The sequence below is a fragment of the Sardina pilchardus genome, chromosome 9 (assembly GCF_963854185.1).
Source record: "Sardina pilchardus chromosome 9, fSarPil1.1, whole genome shotgun sequence".
In the NCBI taxonomy this organism is placed as follows: domain Eukaryota; kingdom Metazoa; phylum Chordata; class Actinopteri; order Clupeiformes; family Clupeidae; genus Sardina; species Sardina pilchardus.
Genome location: NC_085002.1, coordinates 29787251 through 29802745, shown reverse-complemented (window position 1 = coordinate 29802745; position 15495 = coordinate 29787251). Strand labels below are relative to the sequence as shown.

At 43.3% G+C, this 15495-nt stretch overlaps 2 protein-coding genes across 7 annotated transcripts in view; one reads left to right on the top strand and one right to left on the bottom strand.

Annotated features, from left to right (window-relative positions):
* ripor3 (RIPOR family member 3) overlaps window positions 1-10752 on the bottom strand; it is a 28275-nt gene extending 17523 nt beyond the window's left edge. Inside the window, exon 1 of the mRNA XM_062544649.1 lies at window positions 10509-10752. The gene's annotated coding sequence lies outside the window, so the exon portion shown is untranslated. The remainder of the gene's footprint in view (window positions 1-10508) is intronic.
* Window positions 10753-13596: 2844 nt separating this feature from the next.
* The window catches only part of chd6 (chromodomain helicase DNA binding protein 6), a 38555-nt gene continuing 36656 nt past the window's right edge, over window positions 13597-15495 (top strand). For 4 of the 6 annotated variants that reach the window (XM_062544646.1, XM_062544648.1, XM_062544647.1 and 1 more), the window contains exon 1: window positions 14006-14119. The gene's annotated coding sequence lies outside the window, so the exon portion shown is untranslated. Of the gene's footprint in view, window positions 13831-14005; window positions 14120-14345; window positions 14413-15495 lie in introns of those variants that run through there. The other 2 variants (XM_062544645.1, XM_062544644.1) reach the window with 2 other exon arrangements.

Below are 15495 nucleotides of genomic sequence, written 5' to 3'. Positions count from 1 at the left end.
GCTGTGCTGGATGAAGAGAGTAGAGTGTGTGTGTGTGTGTGTGTGTGTGTGTGTGCGTGTGTGTGTGTGTGTGCGTGTGTGTGTGTGTGTGTGTGCAGATGTCTTGATTGCGAATGCAGAAGCATCCTCTCTGGTCCTCTGCCTCTGTCTGCCTCTTTGTTGAGCTGTAACTCACGTCCTGCTTCCTACAGAAGGAAGAGCGAGGGCTCCAGGAGGTGCTGCTGCTGCTGGTGGTGGTGGTGGTGGGGATTTGGCTCAGAGGATGGATGGTGCTCTGCGCCATTGGAGTGTGTATGTGTATGTGTATGTGTATGTGTATGTGTATGTGTATGTGTATGTGTATGTGTATGTGTATGTGTATGTGTATGTGTATGTGTATGTGTGTATGTGTGTATGTATGTGTGTATGTGTATGTCTGTGTGTGTGTGTGTGTGTGTGTGTGTGTGTGTGTGTGTTGGGGGAGGCTGGCAACAGAAACACCCCTGGGGGTGGTCTCATGAAATGCAGGTATGGATGGAGGTATGGAGGGAGGCTCTTTCCTCTTATTCACATGCATAAGTACAGCCGAGGTCTTGGACTGCAAGCGCATCACGTTTATTGTAAATCACTGTGCATTTGGTGCACGTTGAGGAGTCATTACTGTGCATTCCCATTTTACTTACGCTCCTGAGATGTCAGAGTTCTTGTACTATTGCTCGGGGACTTCCCACAGCGTGCCAAACCTCTCAATCGCACGTAAGTACACACGTCCAACAAGCTAGCTGAAGTATTCCAATACATCAGGGTGCCCTGCACCTTCTACTGCTGCTCTGTACACGCCATTAGAACGGCTGTAAAAAGTCACCAGTGAGTTGACTACCGCCGCGTGCTGTACAGTGTATTACTACATCCCCCTGCAGACGTGGACAGATTTGAAACACATGCTCCGCTGTATACGGTTCCTAAGCACAGCAATGAGTGACAAACAGAAAAAAGGCACAGCACCATATGGCAACTAGAAATTCCCCTTGTCATCGTTTTGAGGAGCGCACTTACACAAGCGAGGGGCTCCAGACAGGACTCATTATGCCCGTGAAGAGGTAAACACTAAACAGCTCTCTTTCCATGTGTTTGGGGGGAGAGAGAGAGAGAGAGAGAGAGAGAGAGAGAGAGAGAGAGAGAGAGAGAGAGAGAGAGAGTGGAGAGTCAGATAAATATTTATGTCCATCACTAAACATATGTTAGCAGGAGAAATCATTAGGACAGCCCTGAACGCTGGGCTGGACCCCCACATGGAAACACACAATGGCGTATACATACAAGGCCAGTGTTACGCACAGAGGAACCCCTGTTACACGGCTTTATGTGATCCCTGGGCAATATTGATTCCCTATTTGTTTTTTTCTCAGCAATCAAAAAGTTTACAGCCTTGGAATGTTTTTATGGGTCACACATATTTAGGTCATGTGTATGTCATCGACTGCGGAGTGTCTGGGTATTTTTAGTGGGTTCCCAAATAAAGGACCACTATTTCACTTGACCTGACTTGAGTTTGCTGGATCATTACTGAACTCTCTTGACACCAATACGCAGCACAAAGGACATAAAAGCGTCTGTCCATTACTCTGTTCTCTCAGTGCAATGTCCTGAATAGCTATGGCCTTGAGAAGAAGCCTCTTTAGTCCTCAATAGAGGAAAGAGTGGGCGAGAATCCACCATTCTTAATGGATTGTTTTGAAGACACACTCTGATCATCTGAAAACTGTTAGCAACCCACACAACGTGAGCTTGTGCCTCTGACAGATAAGCAAACAAGTCTGGCGTGCCTGAGAGGCTGTCGACAAAAAGGAGTTCTCCCCTCTGCACTCTTTCAACAATCTCTTAACACACAACACACAACGCATCTACAAACACAACACAACACAACGCTACCCCCCACCCCCTGCCGTGTGTGTGTGTGTGTGTGTGTGTGTTTTCAGATCACAGTGCTTGCAGCATTGTTTTCCTTAACAAAGTTAAGCAAGTTAGTGCTGTTGTGTATCTGACAGAGGAAGGGATGGTTTATATTTTAAGTGGTGTGAAGGAGGCCATGCGCCCGAGCGCTGACTGGAGCTCCTCAAGCACTTTGAATCTGGTCACTGTGTTAAATTAGACTCCCTGCACTCCGGGCCCAGCATGACAAGCACTGCAGGCTTAAGAATCTAGGCCAGTTGAAATATTAGCACAGAAACCCAGTCCAAGTTGAAAAAAGAAAATGTTTTAAATACAACAGAACTTTTTTGGCAGATCTCATAAAAATCCTGTTGAGTGAGTAAGTGTGTGTGTGTGTGTGTGTGTGTGTGTGTGCTTGTGTGCGTGTGTGTGTGTGTGTGTTTGGCTCCTTGTAACAAAGAGGTGAGGGCAAGGCTAAGAGTTGCAGATGTAATTCATTTCAGCAGCTACATGTTTTCCATTTCCAAATGGTTCTCCGCTCATTTTCCAAATCATAGTGTAATAATGTGTGGCTGTTGACACTCAGTGATATCCGCTATCATCCACGGTGTGAATATTATCTGAATAGGCAACTTTCAATCATCAAGGCAAAATCCCTGTGTGCAAACTGTGAACTCTATCCACAGCTCAAAGTGCAGTGGACACCGCTAAGTGATGATGTTTGATGACTATTTAAGTGCCTGATTAGATCAAATGCTCTCAAACAAACATCAGCTATATTGTACACACATCCAGGGCTTTGTTTGTCAGGCAACTGGCAACAAAGCATGTTAGCGATAGCGGATAGCTTTAGTTTATCTCATTAATAGAAGAGGATTATGGGTAGAAGGGTAATCAACTTAGCTAAGCTCCTTCACAAGGGCTCTGAGTCACTGGCCAGGATACTCCGGCGCACAGATCTCCCACCGCGCTCGCTGGCAGCGTGTCGTGGTATCATGACAGCTCAGTGTTTGAGTTTAGATATTGACCGCTGTGATCTTCCTTCTCCTTCCCGTCCTTGGCTTTCTCCTCAACCTCATTTGCAATGCATGACTGTGGAATAAAGTGTCCACCATGTTTAATGGATTGTTCTCTTTGGCACACGTCAGTGTTTGCGTTTGTATTGCTCAGGTCACCATTTGGGGGGGGGCAGTGCTTCTCTCTCATACCACCATAAGGTATTTCAGAGAGAGAGAGAGAGAGAGAGAGAGAGAGAGAGAGAGAGAGACCCCTGAGGGAGGGCTAGTCATGAATGAACTCTAGCGTGGCACGTCCTGAGCTGGACCCCACTGGTCTGGAGCCACGCCATGGATGACGGACAACGGAGGAGCCCGATCTCGTAAACATCCACAAAGTGCTGCTTCACCACCACCACCACCACCACCACCACCACCACCACCACCACACATCCCCTGAAGCCTGCCGCATAACCTGGAAGGGCCTCTGCAGTGGATTCATCACACAGAAAGACAAACACCGGAGGTGTGCATGACTGAAATCTGAAATAGATCACAAGGTTCCACCGTTCATACTAATTCCATTGGCATGGACACAAGGGCCATGTGTGTTCAAATGAATACCTTGAGCCATTCAATCTTAACAGTGCAGGCAGCCAAACACCAATATGAACGTCTGCAAAATTTAGCTAGTCGGTTTTTTAACCTGTCTGGGTTCTGCAGGTCTACTGTGAAGCATTCCCATTTTATGGCTGCTAATAAAACTTGCATGAGTCTGTGGTTCTCTGGTAGTAACGTGTGGAAAACCAGCCAAAACAAATGTACAAATCCCTTTTTGTCTGGCAAGTGGAGTTTTTGCACACCTTGGTCAGGTTTACAGTTCTAACAATTCTTCTACAATCTAAAGGGCTCCATTTAAGCCTTGAATGTGGTCCATCTGCATGTGGTCCATCTTTAGTCTGTGAAAAGCACAGAATGCATAGAATGGTGCACGCATGGCACCATCTGAAAACACTGTGTGCTTGGGGGTCTTTAAAAGACATTAGCTTTAGCGTGCGTTGGGGGTGAGGGGAGCACGTTAATCTTCTGGCACATGGCGCTCCGGCGCTCCGGCCTCCCAGCGCTGGCCCTCGCTCAGGCACAGGGGATGACAGAAACATGCCTTCGCCGACTTCGGCACGGAAAAGCTCGTTTGCAGAGACGCTGGGGGCGGAAGTGGGGGCAGAGGCAGGCTTGGAGGAAATGGACATTCGGAGTGTAAGCGTTTTTCCAATCAGAAGCAAAACAGCATTGCTGTGTTGACTGTTGCTTAGTTCTTGAGCTCTATGTGACTATTCTGTATTGTGGGCTTACGTATGTACACTTACAAGCTACAATACTATGACATTGTCTGTGTATTTGTTTCCAATGAGCAGCAAAACAGCATTGCTTTAGAGTTGAGAGCCATAACAGTGCTCGTGTGTTGACTGTTGCTTAGTTCTTGAACTCTGTGTGATTCTGTTTTGTAACTAACTAACTTACACTTACAAGCTACAATACATTGTCTGTGTGCTAGAAAATAGAGCAAAGGTTGGTGATGACCATCCAGTGATCTAACTCGATGGGAATGAATTCAGATATAGTGTAAAACAACACTCTAGGGGACTGGCTAAAAGCAGCGACACGTGGCTGTTTCACGTGACTTTGTGTAGGGTTCAGAGGCCTTGAGGCTCTCTCGTAATGCAAATGATATATGATCAACATGTGTGTGTGTGTGTGTGTGTGTGTGTGTGTGTGTGTGTGTGTGTGTGTGTGTGTGTGTGTGTGTGTGTGTGTATGTGTGTGTGTGTGTGTGTGTGTGTGTGTGTGTGTGTGTGTGTGTGTGTGTGTGTGTGTGTGCTCATCTGTTGAGTGATAGTGCATGTGCGCTTGTCTGACTGAGTGTGTTTTACGTTTGAACTATGGAGTCTAAGGAGAGAGATCACACATCTCCACACAGCTCCACTGAGAGCGGGTGTAAATCACTGTGAGGTAAGCAGTAATGAGTAGGACCACCAAACCCCCCCGTCCGCAATGGGACCCAAAGGAGTCTGTGGACCTAAACATACCCCTCTGTCTCTTTCTTTCTCTCGCTTGCTCTCACAAGCATGCACGCTTGCATGCATGCACACACGCACACACACACACACATACACACACGCACACATACACACACGCACGCACACACACACACACATACATACACACACACATTTTAGATGTCATATGTCTGTCGTAAAGGCCAGACCAGGACCATGAACGCATTGTAAGTGTAGGCATTAATTCCCACACCTCACTACAAACCAGAGTAATGCAGAAACCTTTAGACTGTCTCAAAGTGCCTCAGGAGTTCCAGAGGGTTTGGTGGATGGTCAGAATGCTTTCCCCAGATGCTGACTCTACTTGGAGGCTGTTGTGCTCTGGGTTTGACACTTGCCCTGATTTATGATATACTTTTCCTCGTAATCAATTCCTAACCACTGTCATAAACTTCAAAACTTTATCACTTTCAAATGTTTTGGGCCTTCTATGTCAATATTGTTCTGGTTTGCGTTTATGACTTTATGTTTTACAGCATTTAAGGTAGAGGTTGAAATGATGTTTAGACTGTTTTGTGAATTCCTCATCATACTGAAGAGTTAAATGAGGTTTTCATCAATCTCACAAATGACTTGGAGTGAATGTAAGACACAGCTCTCTTCAAAGCACAGACATCATTTGTATCTGCGAGTGAAGAATGATGACTGTGGATGAAAGCCAGCGCCCAGAGCCAAATACAGCGAGAATCCTCGGTCAAACAATGGGAAGAGTGAGAGGACTTGGGTTTGTAATGCTAAACAGAGAAGACCCTGTTTGACTGATGATCCCATGCTCTCCGTTTCTCCGGCACCTCTGTGCCCAAAGATATGTGAATCTGTTTTAAAGCCGCATTCGTTTGCTTTCCTTGGCTTCCAGCAGGGAGCATTTCTTACACTCGCTTTGACTCCAACCAAGGAGCAGGTTGCAGAGAACATAATAAAGTTCAGCACATAATCTATTCACCCTATCCACTACCCTAGAAGTGACTGAACACCACAACAAAGCCGGTCTTGAATGCCTTGCAACCCTTTGGACTAATGATGTTCACAAACTGCATTTAGAAAAATTCAGATTGAAGAGTGTTCTCTCATTTGGCTAATTAAAATAATTGTGTTTTTGCTGCAAGTGCAAATTGACGACTTAAGCCTGCACAGATCCACCCCAAACACTGTTCCTTGGGGAATGACAGATTTGTGTAAATATGAAAGCCTTCAACAAACGTCAGGCCAAATCCGCTTCGTTAAGACAGGAAATGCTTCGCATGGATGGGAGGCTGGCCGGCTCTAAGTTTGACTCAACGTTCTTAACAAAACAAACAGAGCCTCCATGATCACGTGCTGCTCGAGCTGCCACTTGAAAGCGTACGCGTGGCTTCTCTATGACAGTGACAGACCAGAGCAAAGTTCAATTAAGGATTCTTTCAAGCTCTTCTGTGTGTTTTCTTTGCCGTTTTGTTGTGATTTTAATAGATTCCAGAGCTTCTGAGAGACGGGCATCCTGTTTGTGTGGAATGCCATATGGGTTATAGGTTTGGGGTAGTCTGCTGAGGGAGACCATGGGAATTGAGGGAACCGAAAAACACAACAATCTCTCCCTTGACTTGGAGCGCCCTTGGGATGCATCTGCAGCTCTTCCTGCTAAGTGATCTATTTACATTGGCCATGTAAGCCATGATGCTTCCAGCAGAAGTCAACCAAATGACATTTTTGCCGAGGCAGCAAGAGAAGAAGAACTCTGGAAATTAATCAATGATAATGAAAATGTCACTTTACAAGTATAGATCATATAAGTTTACGCACTTGGCAGATTCTCTCTTCTCTCTAAACATTATTTGCTTTTCAGGTTATCTAATCAGTTTTTGTACATTTTTAAGCTCATATGTTTAGCTAGCATTGCTCTGACTTAATTTAGCATTGCTCTGTCATAAACAAAGCACACCCCTCTCTGTGTCACAAAACATAAAAGATAATTTCACATCTCTTGTTAATGCACATTTTTGCCAAGACTGTCCTCAGGCTCAGCTCTTGGGTGGCTTGTTGTGTATGTTCATTCCTACCATTTCATGCTTCTTTGCAATTAGTGGTAGCATCCTCCCAACCACATGTAATGTTCTGTTTTTGTTCAGACACCGAAGTATTTGTTTTCAATGTCCATGGTCTGTTTGAACTAAAATGACTCATCTAAGATGACTGATAATTTTTTACGTCTTATGCTGTCCCTTAAATACTGTGCTTCTCCCTTTAAAAAAAACATAACATTAAAAGTCCATTCCATTATGGGAGCAATACTGTCTAGAAGCAACAGAGCACACTAATTCACTATGCCTGTAGGCAGTTACACTATTGTATTACTAGAGCATGCTCAATCGTTTAGCATTCATTTTTAAGAGCCATTACGTTAACCACATAATTATGCTTCCTAAGGCAGGACCCCTATGATGGGACTTGAATGTCACATTGATGAACCAAAACATGTGAGTTTCAGAACTTTCAAATTATATTCTTGAGATGCCAACCGTGGCCTGGGTTTGACATGAGCATATACGTTTGGGTCAGAATTTGCTGTCTTTATAGGGTTCAGATCAGAATGGATTCTTGTCAATTGAGTTCACAGAGGCAGGGAATGCATTTCATTTGTGGGTAACACTACAGGGCGCATGAAGTTAAAGTAATTCTCTCTCTCAGAACAAGAAATTAGACAACCTCTAAGTTTCAATACATCCTCATGCTCTACCTTTACACTATGTATGCAGTATGTGCACTATTTTCTTTTTATGAAACTCCAGCATCTCTGGACTGTGGCCTGTCTGTGTGTATGTGCAAAGTAAACCTGATTGTTATCCTTTTCTTGCTTTACTTCAGGGTCTCAGTTGGTGGTGCGTTAGAAGACTGACTCTCTAACTCACAAAACATATTTGATACACTGTAAGAAGACCCATGATTTTCATATCATGCCTATTGGGATAGCAAGGTAGATTGATTCACAATGGACTACATTTCTTTTCTATGGCATCAGTCTTTTTAGCCTGCTTATAGGGTCGCACTGATTAATGGATTAGTTGTTGACTATTAAATTAACCGATTAAACAGTTTGTGTCAGACTTTAAGGGAAATACATCAAAATTATCTGATCAAATTTTCTTAAACTTGAATATTTTCAGCTTTACTTACTCTTCTATTTCCTCTGGCAGACAGAACTAATTGTCTCTTGTGTTTAGACAAAGCAAGGCATTTGAAGACATAAATTTGGGCTTTGGAAACAATTATCAAGATTTTTTTCACCATTTTCTGGCATTTTATCGATCAAATATCTAATTGATTAATCAAGAAAATAATCGTCAGATTAATCGACTAAGAAAATAATTGTTGCAGCCCTCATTCCTTATTCACTTTTGGATGAATGCAGCACAATCAGTTTTGTCTTAAAGGACGACTGAGTTGTCTTGAAAGGAAACAGAGAGCATCATGGGTAACAGGGTGTTTGCTATCACTGGGAAAGCAGCAGTCAATCAGTGGGATCTCTTCAACATGTGGTCATCAGATAGGATGTGTACAGTATGTCTGTCTCAGTCCAAGACACAAACAGGGGCCACCATGGTCACCAACTGTACACAGTAGTGATTGCTACCATTCATTACAGAGAGGAATGAATGGTCAGCACAAACTGGACAGATATTTGAACTTAAACTCCTAATTCAAAAAGACAACTGTTAGTGTTAACTCTCAGGTCCTATTACACAACTCTGCAGGCAGTCTGGTCTGTTGGGCATCATGAACTCTTTTGAGTTTATCACAACAATAGCTTGGAGGACCTGTTTTGGGAAGTCATGTGGCTGACTCTGTGAACTGCTGTGTTGTATGATTATTACACATAGCGATTACATTAGACTCTGTTGGTTATTTATTATGTTTGATTGATAGCTAATTAAATATAATGCCATTCTACTTTGCTCCAACAACGACCACAAAACAAACAAGTATACGAATATTGAAGATTGATCATTTGAATATCATTGGATGCATAACATAAAACATAAACATTATGGGGTTTTGAATTCAAATTAGCTTGTAAAAATAAACTTGACCTTGCGTTTGATTACTCAAGCCTGACAGGGGAAAAAAGGGAAATTCCTTGAAACTGACCATGAACTCCTTTAGTCAACACAAGTGGAGTCCCATCAAGTCAACCAGATATTTTAAAAATCAGTTTTGTCATTTCCTACTTACAGTATCTACTGACAATGATATCATATCCTATCAAAAAGGTAATTCCAGCTGACATCTATTCTCTTACATTATTACACAGACCTCATGGAATTTCATGTTACATGTAATATATGATGTCATATGTCATGTCATCATTAGCCATGACGCAGCTGATTATCAAGGTTGTGAAATTGACACCTTATTCACCCGGCTGTGGTATGAGGTTGCCTCTAAACTCTGAGGTTGTTATCACAACAGATTGAGAACACATCCTAACAAAACCTATCCATACCCATCAAAACAAAACCTATCCCCACACAAGCACATCTTCAGCTATACTGTATGATGCATCTTAATGCTGAAATAAAAAAGAGTGAAAAAAAATGTTCTCACGCTGGAACATTCCAGACTGAAATTTTCTCCACTTTCCTGGTTTCCCATTTCTCAAGTGAGTACAATCTGGAATTCGGTTTCAATTTCTCACGGACAACCGTGGGTAAGGGTGGGAGTTGTTAAGGGTGGGGGGGGGGGGGGGGGGGGGGGGTTTATGGGGTGTGCAAACATGAAATACAACTGTGCCCAAATGTAAATTAAATAGTACAGCCAACTGACCCATTGTGAGGAGGGGGGTGGGGAACCTATCAGGGGTTTTCCATTGGTGCTGCTTTCAATTATCACATGCGTACAAGAGGTGATTATAGCACATTTTAGAAATAAACTGTCTCTTAATAATAATGAATGTAAGAATACCACCAGTCATTTTACATTAGATGTGCACTCATCGCCCCTCCCCACCTGAGGAAAAGAGAAACATTTCCCTCCTGCCCTGAACTGTAGCCCCCGGAGATATATATTAGCTCACGATTTTCCAGCTACACGTGCCAGCAGTCAAAAAATAAACAAAAGCCACAGACTTGTGAGACAGTCCTAAGCCTTTTGCGTTTGGAAACAGTGCAACGAGTGCAGGGGAACCACATCCTCACTGTCTCACTGACATAGAGCATGGAAGACCAAGAACCTTGTTTATGTTTAATCTGGCCGACGGAGGCACTCAGGGCCATGAGAAAGTATGACAGAGCGGACATTGTTGTTATCTTTCTGGTGCTCTGCAAGCATATTCATCCAGCATGTGTTTTCTTCCCATTGAGTCACGCAAGTGTCATATGCCTATGGTGTGGTCTTTGCTTCCCAAGCATGTCAGCAGTCCATTGAAAATGTCATTTATCACATGCAGAGTTAGTGAGGTTAATGGTTGATCACAGGATTAAGTCATCAGAATAGCAGCATTGTTCCTGCTTACCTGGTTTCAAGGTACTCCTATTCCAAAGCCAAGCAGCATCTGACAACAATGTGAGGCACGTCCAGACTCATCCTCAACATACAGTGCATATGTCTGTTTGTATGTGTGTGTGAGTGTGTGTGTGTGTGTGTATGTGTGTAGGCTATGTGCATGTGTATGAGTGTGTGTGTATGTGTGTGTGTGTGTGTGTGAGAGAGAGAGACAAGAGGCTAGGCAGCAGTCTGCTTGCTCCTGATAGCACTGCTCGGTCTCAGCTGTGGGGCTCCAGGAGGTAGGAGTGACACTTGATTCCAAGAACCAGTTTTTACTAGACGAAAAAAAAAAAGAGGCTGGACACATCAAATACAAGACACCCCCAGTGATCTGTCTCCCCACTCTCTATTTCGCTCTGCCTCTCTCTCCATCTCTCTTCCCCTCTCAAGCCTCACATCTCCTCTTTCTTGCTCTCCTCCACCCCCTGCAGTTATTTCTGTTCTCTTTTGCGCTCTCTGTCTCTCTCTCTTTCTCTTACACACACATACTGTATAGATAGGCAGAAAGAGAGAGTGAGAGAGAAAGAGAGAGGAGAGAGAGATTTAGACAAATACATTCACATTCTGTACTTGTCATTTCTGTACTTTGCATTTTGGCCCAAGCAACACATCAAAGGAGTCGGCTGAAATCTTTAAGCCCCCCCATCCCGGCTATTTTGGCACAATGTACTTGGCAGAGTCACGAAAAAGAGGAACTTGGAACAATCCCCTGGTAAACTGTACAACTCTATTTAATATCCTCTGAAACACAAAAGCATATTTTCACAGAGATTTAAGGTGGGAGACCCCCCCACCCCCGCTCCCCAAAGAAGTATGAAGCTAAATTAAACCTCGCCTCTCTTTCCACACTCACACTGTGCTGCGGGCTCTGAGAGGCGCATGACTTCTTTCTCACAGAAACAATGGGGAACTGCTTGCCTCATGAGGCCCCCTTGCTCAACACCTCAGCCACATGCAAAGGCTGATAAGACGAGAAAGGGAGTGTAGTCTTTTATTCTGACGCCGAGCCCCCCTCGGACACCGCTTCCAAAGCAAGCACAACATCTTGTGAGAAAGTCCACAAGAGTAAAGACAGCAAATGTGTGTTGGGCTATTCACCTACTGACCTTTGGTTGATTACTTATCTTGTCAGGTAGGCCTACACCCAAGAAAACCTGAGGTCTCTGTCTAAAATATTTGTTTATCGTAAATTGATCTGTTCAAAGTATTACCAGTAATCCAGTATTGGCTTACCAAGTAGTGCTGCCATGATAATATAAGAAACTAATGGAATATTGCATTGTTCTGTCTACCGCTGTTTTTCATCTAGTTATGACAATGTGCAGAATGCAATAATGTAAATGCTTGAAGACCTCATTGACTTCTCCATCCAATGCTCTTGTCTAATGTTTTGAAAGTGGTGTGCTCAAACTTGTGAACGGGATACCACTGCCCTCTGCTGTGATCTGGAGATAATACAAGAAACCGGCATGTATTCTCCTTTCCCCCTATATCTTATGTAGGCTACACATTTTCACTAACTTAGTTTACCATGGGTTCTGCAGAGGAAGACTAAAGAGGTAAAACAATGAAACAGTACACTGACTGACTGACTGACTAAAGACCAACTCCAGAATTACAGTAGCCTACTTTCTTAGGTGTTGTTTGAATATTTCTGAAAAGCAACCTTTTTCGCTGGTCCTTGGCAAAGTGCCCAGACAGAAAGAAAAAGGAAGAGAACAGCGAGAGGGAGGGGGAGAGGATAAAAGAGAAGACTGAACCAATATGGAAAAAAATACTTCCAAATCCAAGTATCATTTAACCCTTTCATTACACTACTTTAACTTTATATGTGCGCTAGATTCAATGGAATAGCCTATGTTCTGCTTCAGTTCAAAATTGTGAAGTATAAAACACATAACTTCCTTTGAGCATCCTATATCAGGAAGAAGATTAAGAAGTTATATTACTTCCTTTATCATGTACATGACACTAAAATTATTTTAGTGTCATGACATAATAAAGGAAGTAATACAACTATGTTTTAATCTTCTTCCTTAGAAATACGTTTTAATCTTCTGTCGTATCCAGACCCTGAATGTCTAGCATCATAATGTGTGGGAATAATACTGTTATCAATATGTAATAACACTTGGGACATACCTAGACATATTGTGCAAACAAATTGGCCATCACTCCAAATAGCTTTATTTAGGCGTACCTGGGATTGGGAGAGAAACACACACAGACTGAACGTTCACCTGTATTGCAAGCAAACCTAGGCTCCAGTAGCCTCCTCTTTTAAATGCACTCATTCATGTCACAGATGGATCAGGCTCATCATCGTGGAGCCACTAAACATACAATCGAAGAAGATGAATATGGATCAGGCTACTCTGTCTGTGGACCACTGCTCAGGTTACTTTACGATATGACCTTCTATAAGAGCAAATCAGCGTTCACCTGAGTGTTTGGATTGTGTCTCAGGGCAAACCTGGTGAGGTAAGGCGAGTCTTAGATAATTTTCCTTTAAGGTGGAAATTTGACCTGCTCAGTCTACATTCGTTTTTCAGTCTGCACCCAGGAAGGTCAAAGGTGACTTGAGGCACTTTTCTAAGGCCAAGTGTTACCATGGGCACTGAGCAGACTGCTACCAAACAAGACTGCACTAAACCAGATTAGTTTAGTTCGTTTTCACTATCTTAACAGCAGTAAACTTAGATGAAGCCTAGACTGCTTTAGGTTACCAACTGGAGCAAATAGTAGCCTAACCACCAGCAAAGTTAGTGCTCTAACAATAACATAACGTGGGGTCACCCCAGTGATGCCCACTATCAAGCAATGCTGCCCGGGTACCACAGTCGTGAAACTCTTATATAACCCAGTGGGTTCAACGGAGACAGTCCGAACACATTGTCCCCATATCTCCACATGCGAAGACGCAAACCCCATCTACTGCGGGCAAATGTGTAGGCTAGGCTACGTAGCTACGTTTGCATAAAGGCATCTCCATGACATAGCACTTTGTCAACGTGTTTGAATTAAACCCAGGAAATTTAACATCCGGGATATGAAACACGAGCAAAGACGTGGAATGTTAGACATTTTTTTTTCTCGGGCGCCGTAATGATGGAGTAAAAAGCACCATGATTGGTGGATGCAAGCAAGAAGAAATATAAAACCACCGGAGAGCCGTAGCATACGGACTAGAAATACGATAAATGCGGATAAATCAGCGTTGCCTTACAACTAAAACGACGAACACACGATGATTAAAAGACGCCTTTTCACAGACATTCATCGTATACAAGGTATGGAAACAAATCCAGACGTTATATAGCTTACATCAATGCAAAGAAGTAAAAGTGCACAATGGTGCTTGCGATATGTAGCTCTCAGACAAACCCGGAATGGCACTCCTTGTTTGACAGCTAGGAGACCAATAGAAATTTCCATCGACCCAGATGCGCTTTGTTACAGCCAATGAAAAATAGAAAAATACGGGCCCAATAAAGGTTAGGCTGTTGTTGCAGGCGGCCAGTGCTAAACTTCACCAAATAATAGCTGTTTGTATTTTGGCTGCTGCAGTAGCCATTTTAGGTAAGTAGAGGTTTTAACTTTTATTTTTATTTTGATGTGTATACGAGTCCTGTGCGGTGTCTATGTGGTGTGTTAGTCTACAACTCGGGCATCCCTCTTGAATGAACTCCGCTGGTCTTGCTTTAGTAGGATTAAGAAATTGCTCTTGAGTTTTTTTTTCTCCCGTCTCCCACCCCCTCTAATTTTTTATGCATTTTTCTAAACTGTCATGGCGTTTTTGTGTCCTTGGAAATAAATGCGGGTTGAAGCGCGGGGTTGGCAAACTGATGTCCTGGCCGGTGAGTGCTGCTCAGGTAGGTGAGGTCGTATTGTGGGGTAGCGAGATGTCCCTGCGAGGAGTTTAGGGGGGTGTTAACACGTGTAAGGACTGGAATATATAACACCGTTGCAGTGACATTAGAGTTAGCAGGCAGGCTAGCGCGGTTGAAAGCTAATATTAAATGGGACACGGAGCGGGTGTTGTTGTCGGTTTTAAAGCAGATGTACTATTGAGTTTGAGTGTTACAGGACGAGAAGGCTTTCTTAACGCGCTGGAACTTCATTTTATCAAGCTAACTTGTAGGAATTCAGTGTTCCGCTTTCCAACAATGCGGCTCATTACTATATAAGGCGTATTGACGTAACGTATTGACTTAACTAAGGGTAGGTAATTTTGCCCAAGCTTGTTTTATACGTTTTATTGCTGCGCATCTTTAAAAACCGATCCAGTCACACAACAAAGACTGAAGTACAGTCACAGGTACTCCAACCTGGCCACTCCAGGCACCTGCCCAGCTGCTTGCAAGGAAAGGTCTTGATACATTGTGTCACTGGAGTTGTATGATGTGGCCTGCCAGAGCCCTAGCTTTTTGGGTTTCTGACGCAACACATTTTTATAAAATGTGCTAGTCTAATATAACGACCAATGCAGCTGTCTCCGGAAGATAGAAGCACAAACAAGAGCAGTGTCAAGCGACGTTTGTGACAGAAATGTTTGGACACTTTCTCCTGTCCCTCTCCGAGCAAAGCCATCCTATTGTCCAACTACTAATTAGGACTCTTACCTGTCCGAGTTCAAGCAGGTGCTCTGTAAAGGAGCTGCATTCTCAGACATGCAGTCTATACAGACTCATGTCTCTCACATGTTCATGGCTTTGTCATTTGTCTGAAGAAGTTTTCTGGTTACGGTACACAGGCTATTGTCCTATTGCGAAGAAGGTGATTGGAAAAGGGGAGGGTAATGATCTCCCTGCTCTCCTCTTTGCATCTTTTAGATTGGAATAATATGTACTATACTGTGAATGAGTAAATGATGAGAACACACAACACCGTTTTGTCTAGTGATCACTGATATGAAGTCAGCTTGGGCAGATTGATACTCTTTTCTGGCTATCTTC